Here is a 21,811-nt window from a genome sequence, read left to right on the forward strand (position 1 = left end):
AGATGTAAGGAAACTTAAATATCATCTAGTCCAACTCCTTCATTTTAAAAATGAGGACACTGAAGCCTGGAGTAATGTGATGCCTTATCCAAGGTCACACGTTGAAGGTCACAGATGGGAATGGAACCCACAGCTTCTGCCCCAACCCCCCCAAATATGTATGCATTTAACCGTTCACTTCTTGGCCCACATGGCTTCTAACAGTGGTTCTCAAAGTTTAGCGTGAATCAGAATCACCTGGAAGGCTTGTTAAATGTTTAAACTTCCTGGGCCCCACCCCTAGAGGTTCTAACTCGGTAGATCTTGGATGCGGCTGGAGAATTTTGCACTCCTAACAAGTTCTCAGGTGATGTTGCTAGTCCAAGGATCAAACTTTGAGAATATGCTCTTAGAAGGTAAGGAGCCAAATGAAGTTTTGCTTTTATTCCAAATGTAGCAGATGGAACAAAATGAATTTTCACCAGGCACTTTCCCCTGGACTTACCAAAATGAAAAGAAAATTCTAGAAGTTTCTTTAATGTTAAGACCTAGTGTTTGAGGTGATCCCATCTGAGCAAAATTCTTCAACTGAGTAGATTTAAGTATCTCAGTAAATATCTAATAGGCATTTCTTTCTCACACAGCATTTCAATAACTAAGCATGATTCCCAATTGGAGACAAAGAAAAGAATTAAAAATAGTACTTGTTAATATTGATAAGTCTTTTTCCCTGTGGAAAAATTAAAGTAGGATTTCTTTCTCATCTAGAGTAAAAAAAATGGTTTATTTGGGTTTTAAAATAATCCCAGGCCAATGTATTCTTTACCTGACCACTAATAGATGCAACACTTCTGGAATATGAATATTTGAAATCTTAGGGTAAAAAAAAGTGTTTCATGCTGCACAATAGAATGTATTCACTTTTGAGACATCTAATCAACAAATCTTCTAAGAAACGCCTTCTTCCACTTGAGCCTGTTTTATCCCTGACCTAGACAAGCACTTCTCAAACTTTAGCATACATTCAAATCACCTGGGGATCTTGGTGAACTGCAGATTCTAATTCAGTAGGTCTGGAGTGGAACCTAAAAGCCTGCATTTCTAGCAAGCTCCCAGAGAAGGCCTGTACTGCCAGCCTGTGGACTCCATTTTGAGTACAAAAGATCTATGAAGTACACAGGTCACCAAGATTGCTCTATGACCACGTTACCCAGAATCTACACTTCCCTCTTTGATCCTTACCATATCTGAACCACTTCAGCCAAAGCCCACCAGCAAGCCAGGAGCCTCTGTGCCTCCTAGAGAATGGTGCAGGGCTTCCCCCACGCCAACCAAAAAGGCTCTCAGACACATGAAGGGATTCTTCATGTGCACTCCATCTTGGCATCCCTTTGAGTTCTTTCTTGCAGCTCTCAGATTTGGCCCTGCTGCTGCTGCTGCTGCTGCTGCCAAGTCTCTTCAGTCATGTCCGACTCTGTGCGACCCCATAGATGGCAGCCCACCAGGCTCTGCCATCCCTGGAATTCTCCAGGCAAGAACACTGGAGTGGGTTGCCATTTCCTTCTCCAATGCATGAAAGTGAAAAGTGAAAGTGAAGTCACTCAGTCATGTCCGACTCTTAGCAACCCCATGGACTTCAGCCCACCAGGCTCCTCCATCCATGGGATTTTCCAGGCAAGAGTACTGGAGTGGGGTGCCATTGCCTTCTCCACAGATTTGGCCCTAGGAACTGTCTATTAAGCCCTATTAAGCCATACTCATGGGACAATTTGTTCCACTTCCACCTGAATATATCCTCAGTTTATTTGCTCTCAGACAATAGGCCCTCTGTTCATACATTCCTTCTCTAGGTCCCACACTCTTTCCCAAGGTCATGACTCATGGTTTTGTTTAACAAGCCAAGAGCCTTGAGCCCCAGGTGCTTTCTTACTGGCCTAGCATGGGTGTTCGACTATTGTAGTAGGGCTACAAAACCTCTCCTGGGCTTCTCTGAGAGTGTCAACAGCTTAACATCCATTCCAACTCAACCCTTCAAGATTAGTTGCCATTTCTCAATAATTATCTATAGGATAGATAAGCAACAAGGTCCTGCTGTATAGCACAGGGAACTATATTCAATATCCTGTGATAAATCATAATGGAAAAGAAAATGAAAAAGAATGTATGTACATATCTGTAAATATATGTCTGAATCACTTTGCTGTACAGCATTAATTAACACAACATTGTAAATCAACTGTACTTCAATAGAATAGATTTTTAAAAAATGATTGGTTGTCATTTCTCAATTCTTTCTCTTCCTCTGCCCCACCCCCAGAATTCACATCTCTGCAGAAGTCATCATCATAAACCATTAGAAATAATAATGATTTACAAGAGTCAGCACTAAACGTGTGCCAAGTACTTTATAAGGATTATCTCAGATCTTCACAACTAACCTAAAAAATAAGAATTACTATTACCTTTTTTAAGGATATGGAAACAGTCTCAGAGATTAACAAACTTGCCCGGGATTACACAGATTCAGGGCAGAGCTAATACTCAAACCCAGCTCTGTCTGATTGCAATGCCATTGTGCTATATTGTATTCCTCAAGGAATTTCTAGAAATATTTTCTCCAGTCTAGACCCAAGGATATTTGTCAGACCTTGGGTAGCCTGCCCTGATTCAATGGACAATTCAACCATGTTCACCATTTGGTGCCTCAGTATTCTCCTTTTGGGGCTTCCCAGGTGGCTCTAGTGGAAAAGAACCCACCTGCCAATGCAGGAGACATAGAGACATGGGTTTGATCCCTGAGTCAGGATGATCCCCTGGAGGAAGGCATGGCAACCCACTCCAGTATTCTTGCCTGGAGAATCCCATGGACAGAGGAGCCTGATGGACTGCACTCCATAGGGTCACAAACAGTTGGGCATGACTGAAGTGAGTTAGCACACACATTCTTCTTTTTAGCCAATGACTACTAAGAATCTAAGTATTTACAGTTTGCAGAAAGATGTGGTAAGTGGGTAAATTACCAAGTGGTAAAACATAGTTAAGTTCAGACTCCGTAGATAAGTGCCCTGTACATCATGTTCACCAAGATACAGGCCACAAAGACAAACCCGGTGGAAAGAAAAGTTAATGTGTAGAGCATACGCAAATAACTAGAATTTCATTAATTAAAAATAATAAAATTAAATCTTTCACATCATACAGAAATATAAATTCCAGGTCGATAAAAGACCTGGAATATCAACAAACAAATACATATCTCAAATTATTATAAGAAAATATAAAGTGATAACTTTATAATATAAGGGTAGAGAAAGCCTTCTTATTTGGCCAAATAAGCATGTGAAAAAGTGTTCCACATCATATATCATTAGAGAATTGCAAATTAAAACAAGAGTTAGATACCACTGCACACTTATTAGAATGGTTAAAATCCAGAACAGTGATAATACCAAACACTGGTGGGGATGTGTAGCAACAGGAACTCTCTTTCATTGCTGATGGGAATGCAAAATGGTAGAGCCACTTTGGAAGACAGTTCAGCAGTTTCTTACAAAACTAAATATACTCTTACTATACAATCCAGCAATCACATTCCTTATTATTTACCCAAATGAGATAAGAGTTTATGTCCACACAAAAACCTGCAAGCAGATGTTTACAGCAGCTTTATTTTTCATTGCCAAAATTTGGAAGCCACCAAGATGCCCTTTAGTAGGTGAATGAATAAACTGTGGTATATCCAGACAGTTGAATATTATTAACCACTTAAAAGATATGAGCTATGAAGCCACCACATAAAGACATGGAGGAATCTTAAATGCATGTTTCTAAGTGCAAGAAGCCAGTCTGAAAAGGCTACATATTTTATGATTCCAAATATATGGAATTCTGGAAAAGGTAAAACCATGGACACAGTAAAATGATCAGTGCTTACCATGGGATTGAGAGGGAGAAATGAACAGGAAGAGCACATAGGATTTTTAGGTCAGTGAAACTAGTCTGCATGATACTATAATAGTGAATACACATCATTATACATCTGTCAAAACTCACAGAATGTACAACACCAAGAGTGAACACTAGTGTAAACTATGGACATTGGGTGATAATGATGTGTCAGTATAAGTTTATTGATTGGAACCAATGGTACTATTCTGATGCAGAGTGCTGATGATGGTGGAGGCTGTGCATGTGTGGGCACAGACAGTACATAGGAACACTTGGTATATTCCAGTCAATTTTGCTGTGAACCTACAACTGTTAGGGAAAAACAGAAGTTCAACTTTTTTAAAAAAGGAAAAACCTATACACTGAAAATATCCTACATGTTTATTATAACTACATTAAGTTATTCAGGAAACAGTTATTAAACGTTGACTACATGCCAGACCCAGTTCTAGGTACTGTGAACCAGGTACTGTAAACAAGACTATGAGATCCTAACAATATCTTGTATTCATGGGGCTTATATTCTTTCAATAGCAGGAGGAGGAGCATACAAACAAACATATGCCAAAAATATCCAGCAGTAACAAATGCTGCAAGGAAAACAAGACAGGATGATATGTTTCAATGTGACTGGGAACCATTTTGATTAGCTGGTCAGAGAAGACCTCAGGTGTGAATGACAAAAGGATGCTTCCACATTGAGCTGAAGACAGAAAGCAGGCCATTCAGAGGAAACAGATGGTATGAAGGCCACATTAGGGGAAGATGAAGCATAGTTTTATAGAGAAGCAGAGAAACCAGCGTTACTTGAGCTCAGCGAGCAAGGGTAAAAATAGTCATACTGAAAACAGAGAAATAGACAGGTCCCAGATCATGTAGGGTCATTGGGGGCCATATTGGAAGCTCATGTTTTAAAGGAAATGGGATGACACTCGGAGAGGGAGGGTGTTTAAATGGGGAAGTGGCATGCCCTGAATTACGATTTTAAAACATCACTGCATTGTAGACAAAGGGCTCAACAAAATAAGAGTAGAAGTTATTACACCAGTTGTTAGGAGGCTGTTGCAAAAGTTGGGAAAAGATGGACACTGGATCTGGGATGTGGTGGGATGCAGAGATTGAGGACTGGGGATCTGCTTTAGAGATAAAGTCAACAGGATGGCCAATGACTAAATAGATACATATAGGTATAGATAGATATAGATATATACTAATAGTTATAAATATATATCTATAAGGATTCTTTTAAAGGCCTGGAAATATATGCACCAAAGGTATAACAGTAGCTACATCTCATGGTTAGGACTAGGATAAGAGGACCGAGGCACAAAATTTACCAGCATATCAAAATACTCAGTTATCAAGATAATATTTTAATGCAATTGTTTTTTAAAAATCAAAATTAATGCAAGAATATATGGTGAACAAAATACTGAAATTTTAAATACAGACAGAAAATTTACTGATTTTCCCTTTTGCCTTAGGCACTACTATGACTCAGCACAACATGGTGACCAATCCTGCCTATATTTAAAATTTTGATATTTCTTTCATCAAAATACCCCTTTTTAGATCATACATCAAGACCAAGTGGGCTTTATCCCACGGATGCGAGGATTCTTCAATATTCACAAATCAATGTGATACACCACATTAACAAATTGAAAGATAAAAACCATATGATTATCTCAATAGATGCAGAGAAAGCCTTTGACAAAATTCAACATCCATTTATGATAAAAAAAAAAACCTTCCAGAAAGCAGGCATAGAAGGAACATACCTCAACATAATAAAAGCCATAGATGATAAACCCACAGCAAACATTATCCTCAATGGTGAAAAACTGAAAGCATTTCCCCTAAAATTAGGAACAAGACAAGGGTGCCCACTCTCACCACTACTATTCAACACAGTTTTGGAAGCTTTAGCCATAGCAATCAGAGAAGAAAAAGAAGTAAAAGGAATCCAGATTGGAAAAGAAGAAGTAAAACTCTCACTGTTTGCAGATGACATGATCCTCTACATAGAAAACCCTAAAGACTCCACCAGAAAGTTACTATAGCTAATCAATGAATATAGTAAAATTGCAGGATATAAAATTAACACACAGAAATCCCTAACACACAGAAATCCCTTGCATTCCTATACACTAACAATGAGAAAACAGAAATAGAATTAAGAAAACAATTCCATTCACCACTGCAATGAAAAGAATAAAATACTTAGGAATAAATCTACCTAAAGAAACAAAAGACCTATATATAGAAAACTATAAAACACTGATGAAAGAAATCAAAGAGGACACAAATAGATGGAGAAATATACCATGTTCATGGATTGAAGAATCAATATAGTGAAAATGAGTATACTACCCAATCTATAGATTCAATGCAATCCCTATCAAGCTACCAATGGTATTTTTCACAGAACTAGAACAAATAATTTCACAATTTGTATGGAAATACAAAAAACCTCGAATAGCCAAAGCAATCTTGAGAAAGAAGAATGGAACTGGCGGAATCAACCTGCCTGACTTCAGACTATACTACAAAGCTATAGTCATCAAGATGGTATGGTACTGGCACAAAGACAGAAATATAGATCAATGGAACAAAATAGAAAGCCCAGAGATAAATCCATGCACCTATGGACACCTTATCTTTGACAAAGGAGGCAAGAATATACAATGGAGAAAAGACAATCTCTTTAACAAGTGGTGCTGGGAAAACTGGTCAACCACTTATAAAGAATGAAACTAGAATACTTTCTAACACCATACACAAAAATAAACTCAAAATGGATTAAAGATCTAAATGTAAGACCAGAAACTATAAAACTCCTAGAGGAAAACATAGGCAAACACTCTCTGACACAAATCACAGCAGGATCCTCTATGACACACATCCCAGAGTAATGGAAATAAAAACAAAAATAAACAAATGGGACCTAATTAAACTTAAAAGCTTTTGCACAATGAAGGAAACTATGAGCAAGGTGAAAAGACAGCCTTCAGAATGGGAAAAAATAATAGCAAACGAAGCAACTGACAAAGAATTAATCTCAAAAATATACAAGCAGCTCCTGCAGTTCAATTCCAGAAAAATAAATGACCCAATCAAAAAATGGGCCAAAGAACTAAACAGACATTTCTCCAAAGAAGACATACAGATGGCTAACAAACACATGAAAAGATGCTCAACATCACTCATTATCAGAGAAATGCAAATCAAAACCACAATGAGGTACCGTCTCACACCGGTCAGAATGGCTGCTATCCAAAAGTCTAAAAACAATAAATGCTGGAGAGGGTGTGGATAAAAGGGAACCCTCTTACACTGTTGGTGGGAATGCAAACTAGTACAGCCACTATGGAGAACAGTGTGGAGATTCCTTAAAAAACTGGAAATAGAATTGCCGTATGACCCAGCAATCCTACTGCTGGGCATACACACTGAGGAAACCAGAATTGAAAGAGACACATGTACCCCAATGTTCATCATAGCACTATTTACAATAGCCAGGACTTGGAAGCAACCTAGATGCCATCGGCAGACAAATGGATAAGAAAGCCATGGTACATATACACAATGGAATATTACTCAGCTATTAAAAAGAATGCATTTGAATCAGTTCTAAAGAGGTGGATGAAACTGGAGCCTATTATACAGAGTGAAGTAAGTCAGAAAGAAAAACACCAATACAGTATATTAATGCATATATATGGAATTTAGAAAGATGGAAATGATGACCCTGTATGTGAGATAGCAAAGGAGACACAGATGTAAAGAAGAGACTTTTGGACTCTGTGGAAGAAGGCAAGGGTGAAATGATTTAAGAGAACAGCATTGAAACATGTATATTATCATATGTGAAACAGATATCCAGTCCAGGTTTGATGCATGAGACAGGGTGCTCAGGGCTGGTGCACTGGGATGACCCTGAGGGATGGGATGGGGAGGGAGGTTCAGGATGGGGAATACGTGTACACCCATGGCTGATTCATGTCAATGTATGGCAAAAACCACTATAATATTATAAAGTAATTAGCCTCCAATTAAAAATAAATAAACATATATATATATATATCCCTTTACACTAGTTTTGATTTTTGAAAATAACACATCAAATACTATGTATTTTTTTTTAAGTAGTGGCACCACAGTGGTCGGACCTTGTCCTGGCCACCCAAGGCCTATATGGTGAAGCTGATGTTCTTGTACTCCACAGTCTCCCATTGAAGACTACAGTGGGCATGGCAGTCATGAGATCACCCAGCTTAAATTTGTACAGGATGGTGGTCTTTCCCAAAGTATATACACCCACCACAAGAACAGGCATTTCTTTCTCACCAAAAAGGCCCTGGAAGAGGTTTACAAAGATATTCCCCATGCTGTAGCCCCATGGGAGCAACACTGGACAGAGAAACCCTCTGTGGCTGCAGTGCTGGTGCTTCTGCAGCTGCTCGAAAGCAGACATTGGTTTTGTTCCATGTTGTCTCGCTGATGGCTGAACCCAGCATAGGCAAGGCCTGAGCTAGGAAGCTGGAAGAAGATGCGAGGAACCATAGGAACTGCAAACATGTTTATTCTCTCCTGGCTGACACCAAAACAAAGCATACATGCTGTATTTGCCTGTGGTTGACCCAGAAGACACAGCCGCAAGGGCTTTTCAGCTGGTGCTTCTATAAGTTACACACATGTGCGGGGCTATAAATGATCTCAGCTGTTACATATTTACAAAACGTGGGGTGAGAGCAAGAGAGAGGCCATGGGGTAAGGGTGCCTGACCACCACCATCTTGGCCAATTGCTCTTTCCCTACACCTGTGTATCTTTCTGGGTTTTTCTGGTGACCTCTTCAATGCTGCATCCAAGGGACTAGAAATGGAGGGCATAGTCAAAGGAACTTCACTTGTAATGTTCTAACTCCTAGAAGGTTATGCTCATGTTACTTGAGTAATGTTTAAATATATACATAGAAGAAAGACAGGAATCCAACGTGTCAAAATGTCACCGGTGTTCACTGCAGGTAAAAGGAGTCAGGGTGATGGGCCTTTGTACTTTCTGGTACTACAGTGGACTGTATTGCATCACCAGATCTCCCCTTTAGGACAAGGTGTTTCATCTCCCAGCTGCTGGGAGTGTTGACTGCTGATGACTCATAGTTGAGGCTCTCTCTAGGCATTGTTCTCTACTGAAGGGACAGCCTGAGGACAGCCCTCATCAGTCTCTAGTCAATATAGGGGTACAGCTTTCCTTAATGTGTCCCATTTTCCATCATTTGAGACATCTCTGAAGGGCCAGCCCGTCTCTGGAACTGCCCATGGCTTCTGCAGAGGCCTCTGTAACTACACTGCAGCCCAGCGTCTTCCACTCCCTAAGCCTATTCCCTCACTCCCTCACAGGTGATATGCCCAGGGGCAGCCCCCAATAAACCTCCTGTGTACAATTCCCCATCTCAGAGTCTGGCTTCAGGGAACCCAACTAAGACAGATGTTTTCCACATTTCCCCCAATTAAAAAACATAAGGAAATCCATACCCACCAAACATGAGTGATTGGAATTCCTTATATTGTGAGTAAAGATTATTAGAAGGATTTTAGATGGTATTAAGAATAAACAAGAGGCCAGTGGTGACCTGTCTCATTCAGTGAGAATTATGATGAAAACAGGGTTAAACAGAAACCAGAACTGCTATCAGTGGCTGTTACTACAGAGGGCAGCTGTGAATCCCATTTGACTTGACCTAGAATGAAGGGCCCAGCATGTATGAGCTTAGTGTTTGCAGGAGGGAAACTGTCATTTGCCCACAATTATAGGAAAGGACTTGGAAACAGGTCAGCATTGCTCCACTCAATTTGAGAGATAGATTATCTTTTCAGCAGGAACAGCTGCCAATGTTAATTTTCAGTTAAATTAGATAGCCCGCCTCAGTTGACCATCTGTCAAAGAGAATTTCACAACTATTTAGAGGCTGTGATACAAATCAAACCATGAGAGGACATACTCTCTGTATACTAAAATGATTTCCGGATTCCAGACCATGTATTTCTAATGATACTTGATATTGATTTCAATACAGCAAAAAGATCTGAAGTTCATTTCATGAGATTTCCTCATAACATTACCATTTTGTAATTTCATAAAGTACCTTTGATTGAAGGATCACTAAGAACTTTACAGGCCTTAATTAATTAGCCCTTATATACCCCTATGAATTTATCATTGTCTTAATTTAACAGTGTGTCATTATCAGGTGGAAAAGTGAAGTGGCCGATTGTGTATCTCAGTAACAAGTCAAAAGCTCAAAATGAAACTCAAGACAGAAAAGCTCTAAGACTTAACACAAGAGTCACTAGGTCTGGGAGAAACACATCTTTAAGTATGACTTCAGGGTTTTTTCTGTCTCACTGATTATATAGCATTTTCCTCAAAAACATCCAATTATTTTACTGGAATTTCATTAAAATGGAGGTGGAGATTAGAGGGCAAAGAAGATAAGTCATAGAGGGAAATTCCCTACCTAGAATCCCACCTCTTCTAGAAACAGAAGAACCCATTTCATGTGGTTTCATGTCAAAAGAAAGGCAAATGCCCCTAAGACTGGGCCAGGGGACCCCTTCCACTTGATCGTAGTTGAGTCAAGTAGGGGCACATGTAACCAATCACATAAATTGGCATCCTCTCTGGGACTTTACTGCCAGAGGAATGGAGGGAAAGTCTTTCTCCCTGCTTGAGCTGCCTAGCTGGTAAGATGTGAGTTTGGGCCTGTAGTGCTCAGCTAGGAGTCCTCCTAGATGGAAAGAGCTTGTCAAAAGATAGAAAAGGAGACAAAGTAAACCCCAATCACCTCTTTTCTGTCCCTGTACCTTCAAACTGTTCTACCTCTAAACTTATTAGTGATTTTTAACAGATGACAGAGAGATGTGCTTAGTCACTCAGTTGTGTCCTACTCTTTGTGACCCCATGGACTGTACCCCACCAGGCTCTTCTGTCCATAGGGATTTTCCAGGCAAGTATATTGGAGTGGGTTGCCATGATCTCCAGGGGATCTTCCCGACCCAGGGATTGAACCCAGGTCTTCCACATTGCAGGCAGATTCTTTACCATCTGAACTACCAGGGAAGCCTAAGATAGATAGATATTAATAGATAAAGGGACCAATAGCCCACCAGCATAGCATGAAGATTACTATAAACTGAAAACACCTGAACAAACAGCAGCCACAGAAAAGAAACCTTCTCTGAACAGAAGCAGAGCCTCCTGAAATACGGCTGCCATTAACCCTGTTTCAAGGGTATTTCTTGTTTGGGAGAAGACTGATCCTTAGCACCTGGGAGGTGTGAATTCACCTGCCATAAATCCCCCTCCAAGGGAGCTTCCAGTTAGGAAGGAGACTCTTCATTAGCATTGGAATAAAAAAGACCAATAGAACCCTCCCTACTTGCACATTGAAGCCCTAAAAAATCTCCCTTTTGTTAAACTGGTATACCCCTACCCCTGGCTATTCAGCAAGCCAACTCTTTTTGGATTCCCACATGCATGTGAAATAAACTTTCCTCTTGTTAACATGTCTCTGCCAATTAATTTGCAGGCTCCCAACTTGTTGCCATTGTTCAGTTGTTAAATGCTGTCTGACTCTTTGCAACCCCATGGACTGTAGCATGCCAGGCTCCCCTGTCCTTCACTATCTCCCGGAGTCTACTCAAAGTGATGGCCCTTGAGTCAGTGATGCCATCTAACCATCACATCCTCTGTCGACCTTTCCCCTCTTGCCTTCAATCTTTCCCAGCATCAGGGTCTTTTCCAGTGAGTTGGCTCTTCACAACAGGTGGCCAAAGTATTGGAGCTTCAGCATCAGTCCTTCCAATGAATATTCAGGGTTGATTTCCTTTAGGATGGACTGGTTTGATGTCTTTGCAGTCCAAGGGACTCTCAAGATTCTTCTCCAACACCACAATTCAAAAGCATCAATTCTTCAGTGTTCAGTCTTCTTCAGGGTCCACCTTTCACATCTGTACATGACTACTGGAAAAACCATAGCTTTGATTAGACGGACCTTTGTTGGCAAAGTGATGTCTCTGCTTTTTAATATGCTGTCTAGGTTTGTCATAGCTTTCCTTTCAAGAAGCAAGTGTCTTTTCATGGCTGCAGTCACTGTCTGCAGTGATTTTGGAGCCCAAGAAAATAAAAATCTGTCACTGCTTCCACTTTTTCCCCTTCTACTTGCCATGAAGTGATGGACCCAGATACCACGATCTTAGTTTTTTGAATGTTGAGTTTCAAGTCAGGTTTTCACTCTCCTCTTTCACCGTCATGAAGAGTTCCCCAACTATTCAAGCATAAGTTGATAGAGGAAAAGTTTTTCTCCCAATAGTAGATAGTGAGCAGTCCTTTTATATGTTCCATATACACGCAGCTTAAGGTAGCCTAGTGGATAGGCTGGGTCAGTGGCCTATCATGGGATCCCTCGGATTAGAGTGAAGGTAAGCATATAGTCCCCCTTTCCTCACAACTTTCCTTCCTTCTTCTGGCAGCCAATTCTATCACGCCACTCAAATCCTTGGAGACAATTACATCATTCACTGAGACAGTTCAATATTCATTCATGACGTTTTTTATTGAAGTATGGGTGATTTACAATATTATATTTATTTCAGGTGTGCAGCACAGTGATTCAGTAGTTTCACAGATTATACTCTATTAAAAGTTATGGTGACTTAAACTTTACATACATTTGCCTCCATCAAAGAATCCTTAATAGCGTGTGAGAGAAAAAAAAAAAAAAGAAGCCCAATTAGTTTGAAGCATCATAAGGTAGGGGGAGAAAACAGAAAGAGGAGCTGACCAGAGTAAGGAAGTGGCCCTTTCAGAGAGCAGGCATGGGAAGAAGCAGACCAAGTATTCCAGGAGACTGTCCTGATAGTGCCACATTCCTAAAAATATCACACTGAGAGTAGGGAGGTCAATTAATTAAAAAAAAAAACTTAATAATCTTCAGCATCAAAAAATTTTACCATTCAGAAACCAAAGGATTGAGAAACCAGAAGATCATTAAATTAATTGAATATCACAATTTTCACATGCACACACGCCTAATCCTTGGCTATTTAGGGAGCTGAGACAACATTTTGCAACTTTTATCCAACTTCTAAATACAATGGGAAATTCAGGCATTATAGTATGGCCCACTAGCTCACATTCAAACAGAATTCAGTGCTCATTTATGTGTTAAAACACAGCACCACATTTTATAGAACCACAAAAGATCCCAAATAGTCAAAGCAATCTGGAAAAATGACAAAGCTGGAGGCATCACACTTTCTGATTTAAACCAAATTACAAAGCTAGATTAATCAAAATAGTATAGTATTGACATAAAAACATTCACATAGATCAATGGAATAGAACAGAGAGCCCAGAAATAAATTCATGCATATATGATCTATTCATTTACAACCAAGGCATATTTGTCAGTTAAAGCTAGGGGAAAAAACAGAACAACTTAAACTCTCAAATCCTTTCATAGGGTGAACTCTTTTATGCATATATGGGCCACAGTGTAGGGTTTGACAAGTGAATATCAAGAGATGCTGTAAATATGGGGTTGCAAGAAACTAGAATTTCATTGCAATAAACAAACACTGTTTAGCACAAATCTTAGAAATTTGTAAAAATTAAGATATTTTTATTGTCACTATCTTTCATAGTAATTGAATTTAACATCTCTTGACTACACTGGCTTTCTGGGTGGCTCAGACAGTAAAGAGTCTGCCTGCAATGCAGGAGACCTGGGTTCAAACTCTGGGTCAGGAAGATCCCCTGGAGAAGGAAATGGCAACCCACTCCAGTATTCTTGCCTGGGAAATCCCATGGTCGGAGGAGCCTGGTGGACTACAGTCCATGTGGTCACAAAGAGTCGGACATGACTGAGTGAGTAACACTTTCACTTGATTATGTGTATTGGACAACTTTTGCTATGTTATGCTGCAGTAACAAAGAACCTGAAAATCTCAGTGGCTTATGTCAACAAAGGGTATTTCTCACCCATGTCTGCCATGGGTCACCTCCAACTCTCTGTTGTCATTCTGCTGCTGCTGCTGCTGCTAAGTCGCTTCAGTCGTGTCCGACTCTGTGCGACCCCATAGACGGCAGCCCACCAGGCTCCCCTGTCCCTGGGATTCTCCAGGCAAGAACACTGGAGTGGGTTGCCATTTCCTTCTCCAATGCATGAAGTAAAAAGTCAAAGTGAAGTCACTCAGTCGTGTCCGACTCTTAGCAACCTCATGGACTGCAGCCTACCAGGCTCCTCCGTCCATGGGATTTTCCAGGCAAGAGTACTGGAGTGGGGTGCCATGTTGTCATTCTAGGGCCCCAAATAAAGGGGTCTCCCTTATCTGGGACAGAGAACAAAGAATAAGAGAGCTGGCAGATGTACTTAAAGCTTCCGTTCATATTTCATTGGCCAAAACAAGTCACCTAGTCAAGTATGAACAAGATGGGGAAATACAGTCCTCCTCAGGGAGCCATGGAAAGTTTACCTGGCAATAGGTGAAGATATATAATTCTCTTACAGGGAAAGTAGGATTGAGTAATTGAGAACAATTATATATTCACTGGAGGAGAGCATGGCAACCCACTCCAGTATTCTTGCCTGGAGAATCCCCATGGACAGAGAAGCCTGGGGGGCTACAGTCCATGGGGTCGAAAAGAGTCGGACATGACTGAGCGACTGAGCACAGCACATACAGTCATCCACAGTGAATAAAAATGAAATCCATGTAGCAGACATCCTTACTATTTCCACTTAACTAAAATATGTACAATAATATGGTAAGAGGAATATCATCCCTCTAGGATAAATGAAAATAGTAGGACTGAAGGAGGAAGAGAAGGAAGAGGAAGGAGTAGAGGGAGAGGAAATGGGGAGGCAGGTGAGGGGAGGGGAAGGAGAGGAACAACTAGAAATAATAAATATTGAGGACTTCCATGGGCCACCTGCCCTGTGATAAGTTCTGTGTAAATAGTTTCTCTATAAAAGAGAAAGAAATTAAACTTCCTGCCCTTACAGGGTCTGTAAAACTTTGATCACAGCCTTACTCCCAGTCTTAAGTACAGTTTATATTGCTATTTTCACTTCGTAAATCATAAAGTAATAAAGCCATAAAAAACTCTAAGAGGTCATCTGTCAAACCTTTAAACCTTTTCTCTTCAGTTAAGAAAACAATTGAACCATTTAAGACATTTTCATCATTTTTTCAAAAATATTTATTTAGTTAGGCTGCAGCAGTTCTTAGTTGCGGCATGTAGGCTATAGTTCCCAGGCCAAGGATCGAAGCCTAGGCCTCTGCATTGGGAGTGCAGAGTCCTAGCCCCAGGACCACCAGGGAAGTCCCCATCATTTTTCTCAGAGAAAGAGCATATACATTCTTTTTGTGAACAATTCTAGGAGATAGAATGACAAGCCCTTCCGTATTTCAATGTTTTATCATCTGTAAATTCTTTCTTCTTATAAGCCCTAATGTCTCTTGTACTTAAATAAACCAATCATCAAAAATTCCCATCAGCATTGTTCTAACTGTTCTGATTATAGCCACCAAGAATCTGGAGCCACACTTATTATATCTGTCTAGACTAGCATGATTTTTCTAAAACAGAAATCATTTTGCTACTTAGAAGCCTTCAGTGACTCCCTGATGTCTATTCTATTGGATAAGGACCTTAGTTGCTTAGTGAAATCTCTAGTACCTCCTGCCACCAGTAGCTCCTTGAGAAGTGAATCTTGTCCATCTTGTTCATAACTGTAACCAAAATGCCTAGAACACTACCTGACCCACTGCAGACACTGAGCCAGTATCTGTTGAATGAAATAATGAATAAATGAATGTATGAATATCAGACTTTCCATGACCCAATTTCTTCTCCCACCCTCTAGTAAAACTGAAATGCCAGGATCCTCCTATGCAAAGGCCTCTGTGGGTTTGCTTCAAGTTAGATTTGCTGTTCATATCGCTCTTACCTCTTTTCTTGGTCTGATTAAGTCCAGCACATCCTTCAGGATGTAGTTCAGGCTATCCCTCCTCCAGGAAGCTTTCACTGAACCTTCAGGCTAGGCCAGGATCCCTTTTTCTGTGCCTGCATAGTACTGCGTGCTTACCTATATTACAATTCTTAGCTTGTAAACAAGTAAGAATGCTTATACTCTCCAAATCACATACTGTCTTCCTTTTTTTCTATCATTCAAAAGTGTTTACCACATGCTATTAAATGACATAAGTGCAGTTGTCGTTGTTCATCCCTTTCATTAAATGACATTGTGTACCTTTCAGTTGTATGGTCTCTGGGTTCTGTATCTTGCTCATGATCCTACTGGAAGGCATACCACACCCTGCACTCAGTGAGCACCCAAGAAGCTCTTGGGACTGTCAGGGATGCTGTGGGGAAAAAAAAAAAAACAACACACAAAATGTCCTTACTGTATATGAAAACAAAGTTGCCAGAATGTATCAGCTTAAACGTTTTACTAGCCCTCCTGGCCAATCATTTATGCCATTCTAGGTATATCAGACCCTCGTTTCTGGCACAAAAAAGCTGAAGAAAGATCCAACTCATGTTGCAGACAGTATTTTAATTTTTTATTGCAGTCAGTACATATTTAGAGCATACCTAGTATGTTCCAATCAATGACATATTTATTCTTCTTCCTCTTACCTCACCTACTTCTCCTTATGCTCCATTTTCAGTTTGTATAAAGCACATGTTTCTGGACAGAAGAAATGGATTGTTTAAGCATCCAGGGGGCCTTTATTTACAGTTTTGGTAGCTGTTGGAAGTCCAGAGGCCACAAGGGATGGCCAGATGGATTAGATTACGGAAATGGATTTATAAACAAGAGACAACTCTGTTGAATCAGAAGGACTGAAAGAGGCCAGATTCACTTAATCATTTTTATAGATGACCATAAGATTATGGAAAAGAATATATGAAGCTTATAAAGTTATCTCCTTAAAGCCTAGCAAGAGGTCTAGTATGACCACTGGAGAATCTTGTGACCAAATGCAGTATGAGCCCTGGCATGAAATTGGAAGCAAGTCACCTCCATTAATCAGACATGGAAGAAAGTAGCTGAGCTGCAATCAACAAAGACACCACTGAAATCAACAAAGACACCAACCTAGCCCTGTCCGAATAGGCAACGGGACAATTGTAAGCTTCCTTGAGGAGCAGAGCCTCCTCTGCTTTGTCTCACAGGACAGCTATTTCCATTTTCCTGGCCTTTTCGATGAAAGAGGCATTTGCAAATCCTATGGAACCTGCTGTAGATTGGAAATATGACAGATTCTTAAAAATTGTGGCCCTGAATTCAGACTGTAAAGTCTGACAATATTTCAGGCTTCTCTTGACCCAGATTTTATAGATTGTTTGAGGGAGAGGTACTTTCTGGTGTGTTTAATGGCAGACTCCAACACAGATTGAAGCCAGAAAGGCATGCAAACTACAGGGAATAGAAGGGGTGATTCTCCTCCCTGGCCAATACAGGCAACTCATTTTTAGCACCCATATCACCATACCCAGATATGACCGAGGCTCTGAGAGTTCTGCAAAGCTTCTCAGAAACCCTGCTACTCCTCAGATGTGACTTAGAAAAGAATTTTTCTTGTGACTTTTTCTGGCAAACCTTACTAGGCAGTAATTTATGGAGAAGAAGTCATGGATGAACTTTGTAGTGTTTCCAGTTAATGAGAAAAACCATATCTAAATTTTCCTCTTGGGTGCAATAGAAATAGGATTTAAACACTATTATTCAATAATGATTGGACACAGTGTTCCTGAACTTGACAAAGAAATTTACCTTTCAGCTAAGACCAAAACCAGGCAATTTCAGTTAACTGAAGATTTCCCCACTTAAAAGAGGGTAGCAGACAAAGTTCATATGTAACCTTTCCTACTGAAAATACTATGTCAATATTTAGCTGTAACTAACAAACTCTACATGTATTAATTAACTGTATATGAGGTTTTTCTACTTTTTTTTTCTTTTTATAGTTATGGGTTGATTTCATATCAACTAAGCTGATTAACTAAGCTCCTTCATTTTCCTATACACTGAGGCAGAGAGGCAAAATGGTTTCCCAAAGTAAAGTCGGAGAATCGAGCTATTATAATTAGCTCACATTCAGTAGCAAGTTGTGGGTGTCTTCAGTCAACATCTGCTTCTGTAATGATGTAGTTCCATTCATCCCCAGGAAAAAGAATTTGCAAAAGATTCAGTCCCATGGCACTAGAAAGTTAATAATACATATTCCCACTGGGATGGTATAAAAGATAAATGAGATAATATATGTGAAATGCCTCAAGCTCCTCAGAAGAAAGGTACTATACAAATTCAAAGTATTGTTATGAATAATAACAATAATTTAAAATATTACAGCTTTCTTTGGTCTACTCACCTAAAATAAAGTGGCTCCTTTGGAATATAAACCTCAAGAATAGATTTCTCAGTCTACATTTCTGCCACTCAGTCTTTACCAACAGTCTTATGTGGGTCTTCTGATCATGTGACTGCATTATTTTCTATGATTCAAAAGTTGCTTTTTCCATAGCAGTGCCACTTAGTGAAAGCAATTCTTGCCCCCGTTCATTTCCAATGGCCTCAAATTACCATCTCAGATACCGACCCACCCCAAAAAAATCCTTGACGGTCAACACTCAAATTATGGAATACTCTTGTTTCTTCCCTTCCTTTCTGCCATGTATGGAAATTATTGAAACACCTGCCTTGTTCTATTTGTGGAGATTATAAACTAGTAGAAAGTATGGGCTGGCACTTGCCATCTTCCTGTCTTTCACAGCACCCCATGATGAATTTGAAAGCACTATAGAGACATCACGGAAGTGCAAGGGCACCAAGCACTTCTGACCTCCAGGCAGCTTTGCACTTTACATGGCCAATCACAGAAAGAAAACAGCCTTGCCCGAGCTCCCCAGGAGGGAGCCTGATTTCCGTGTGGCAGCACTGAGACTCTCAGTGACACCTGGAGTGCCAAGATGCCCTCCAGATTTTTGTCATTTTGCCTACAAAGGACCTGTCTTCTACCAGGCTTCCTCAGAGTCCAACCCTGAGGACAAGACTTCAAGTACAAGTCTTTTATTTGGGAGTTGATCTGAGAAGCCGCCATAGGGGGCAGGGGAAAGGAGGTATGAGAAAGGAAGGCAGCTGATAAGACACGTGTTATAAAGCTGGCAAGGGCTGAGGCTGTGGGCCAGTGGAGCTCAAGCCTGCTAGGGAGCTCTGGGAGATGGGACAGAACACACCATAGAGGTTTCCCTGACAAGGAGGCGGGAAGTGGAAGTATTCATCCACCAACTCTAATCAGTCATTGTGGAAGGATTATGGAGGTAGGAGGGCATGGGGGAATTAACTCTGGCATTTCTGGCTGGCTCCTGGTATGGACCAGGCAGGTGTCCACAGTCAGAGAAAACCTGTAGACAAAACTGACAGGAGCTGACATTTGAAAGCCACAGGCCACTGGCTGCACCCAGGAATGAACAGCCTAGTATGCACGCGGGGATGCATAAAGATAAAAAAACTTTAGACACCAACTCTTTTCACTATACTCAGGGGCTCCTACCTGCCATTCCTCCCTGGAGCCCAGCAATCTGAAGAAGGAGGACCCTAAGGATGGGTTTTTCCCTCTCTCCATTGACCCTACCACCATGCCTTCCTTCTTCTCCAGGAAGATGTTACTTAGGACAAACTAAAAGACTAGTTAGTTGAGAGTCAGCCATCAATACAAAATCCAAAATGCTCAAACAAATCACAGAGGCTGAGGCCCAGAAATATTTTCACCTCACAGACCTCACCTGATGCTTCCAGCAGAGTTCTCTTCTCTCTCTATTCTTCACCCTCACCTCCTTCATTTTGTCAGGCATGAAGAAATAAAAGTATACCTCCCACAAAAAGTTTATAGACCATTACACAATAAGTATGGCATGGGGGGGGGGTGTTGCAGGGGAGTGGTGTTCCCCAATGACTCAGTGGTAAAGAATCTGCCTACAGTGCAGGAGACACAGGAGAAGCTGATTCAATCCCTGGGTCAGGGAGATCCCCTGAAGGAGGACATGGCAACCCACTCCAATATTCTTCCCTGGAAAATGCCATGGACAGAGGAGCCTGGTGGGTGACAGTCCATGGGGTGGCAAAGAGTCAGACACAACTGAGCACGTATGCACGCTCACATTAAGTATGGGTTATCATACTTAGAAACTAGAAGTACTACTGCTTTGTTTTTATTTTACAATTTATTCTGAAGAAAGCATCTTAAACTGATTTTTACTCCAGAAGTTTTCTGATAGCCTTTGGCTACATGCACTAAAATTCTAACCTATCTGGGTTAAGCGTCAGCAGCTGAAATTAAAATCCTATGTAAGTTCAGACTATTTCCACTGAACTAAGCAAATTCTTGTGGTGACAGGCCACTGAACATGTTTGAAGAAATATACCAACAGAGCTCGGGCCAGGACAAAAAGAACTGCAGGTACGGCCTTCTCTCCTCATTCCTAACCATTCCCACCCCCTCCCCACCATGCCCCACCAGCAAATGTTTCAGGGAGGGCCAAGGTAGAGAAGAGTTAATAGGGACTGGGGAAGGGGTTTCATTGTTCAGGAACTGAATCAAAGAGGCAACTGGTGGAACTCTTCTTTCTTCCTCCACATAAAGCCTTATGTCCCTTGACAAGTACAGAACAGCCCTTGAGATGTTCAATCAAAGAGTGTTCTGCCTACATTTTCCACTAGGAGTTTTATAGTATCCGGTCTTACATTTAGCTCTTGAATTTATTTTTGTATGTGGTATGGGAAAATGTTCTAATTTCATTCTTTTACATGTAGCTGCCCAGTTTTCCCAGCACCACTTACTGAAGAGACTGTCTTTTCTTCATTGTATATTCTTGCCTCTTTTGTCATAGATTAATTGACCATTACTGCATGGGTCAATTAATTATTTCTAGGCTTTCTATCCTGTTCCATCGATCTATGTGTCTGTTTTATGCCAGGACCCTACTGTTTTGATTGCTGCAACTTTTTTCAATCAATCAATCAACCAATGAGAGTTTAATAGTAGAAGCAGCTGGGTATTCTAGAAAGATCAATGAAGGAGAAGCTAGGAAGCCTGGGTGGTCCCCTCAGTTCAGTCGCTCAGTCGTGTCTGACTCTTTGTGACCCCATGAATCGCAGCACACCAGGCCTCCCTGTCCATCACCAACTCCCGGAGTTCACTCAGACTCACGTCCATTGAGTCAGTGATGCCATCCAGCCATCTCATCCTATGTCGTCCCCTTCTCCTCCTGCCCCCAATCCCTCCCAGCATCAGAGTCTTTTCCAATGAGTCAACTCTTCGCATGAGGTGGCCAAAGTACTGGAGTTTCAGCTTTAGCATCATTCCTTCCAAAGAAATCCCAGGGCTGATCTCCTTCAGAATGGACTGGTTGGATTGCCTTGCAGTCCAAGGGACTCTCAAGAGTCTTCTCCAACACCACAGTTCAAAAGCATCAATTCTTCAGCACTCAGCCTTCTTCACAGTCCAACTCTCACATCCATACATGACTACCGGAAAAACCATAGCCTTGACTAGACGGACCTTTGTTGGCAAAGTAATGTCTCTGCTTTTCAATATGCTATCTAGGTTGGTCGTAACTTTCCTTCCAAGGAGTAAACATCTTTTAATTTCATGGCTGCAGTCACCATCTGCAGTGATCTTGGAGCCCAAAAAAATAAAGTCTGACACTGTTTCCACTGTTTCCCCATCTATTTGCCATGAAGTGATGGGACCAGATGCCATGATCTTTGTTTTCTGAATGTTGAGCTTTCAGCAACTTTTTCACTC

Source organism: Bos mutus, chromosome X (assembly GCF_027580195.1).
Source record: "Bos mutus isolate GX-2022 chromosome X, NWIPB_WYAK_1.1, whole genome shotgun sequence".
Classification (NCBI taxonomy): Eukaryota; Metazoa; Chordata; class Mammalia; order Artiodactyla; family Bovidae; genus Bos; species Bos mutus.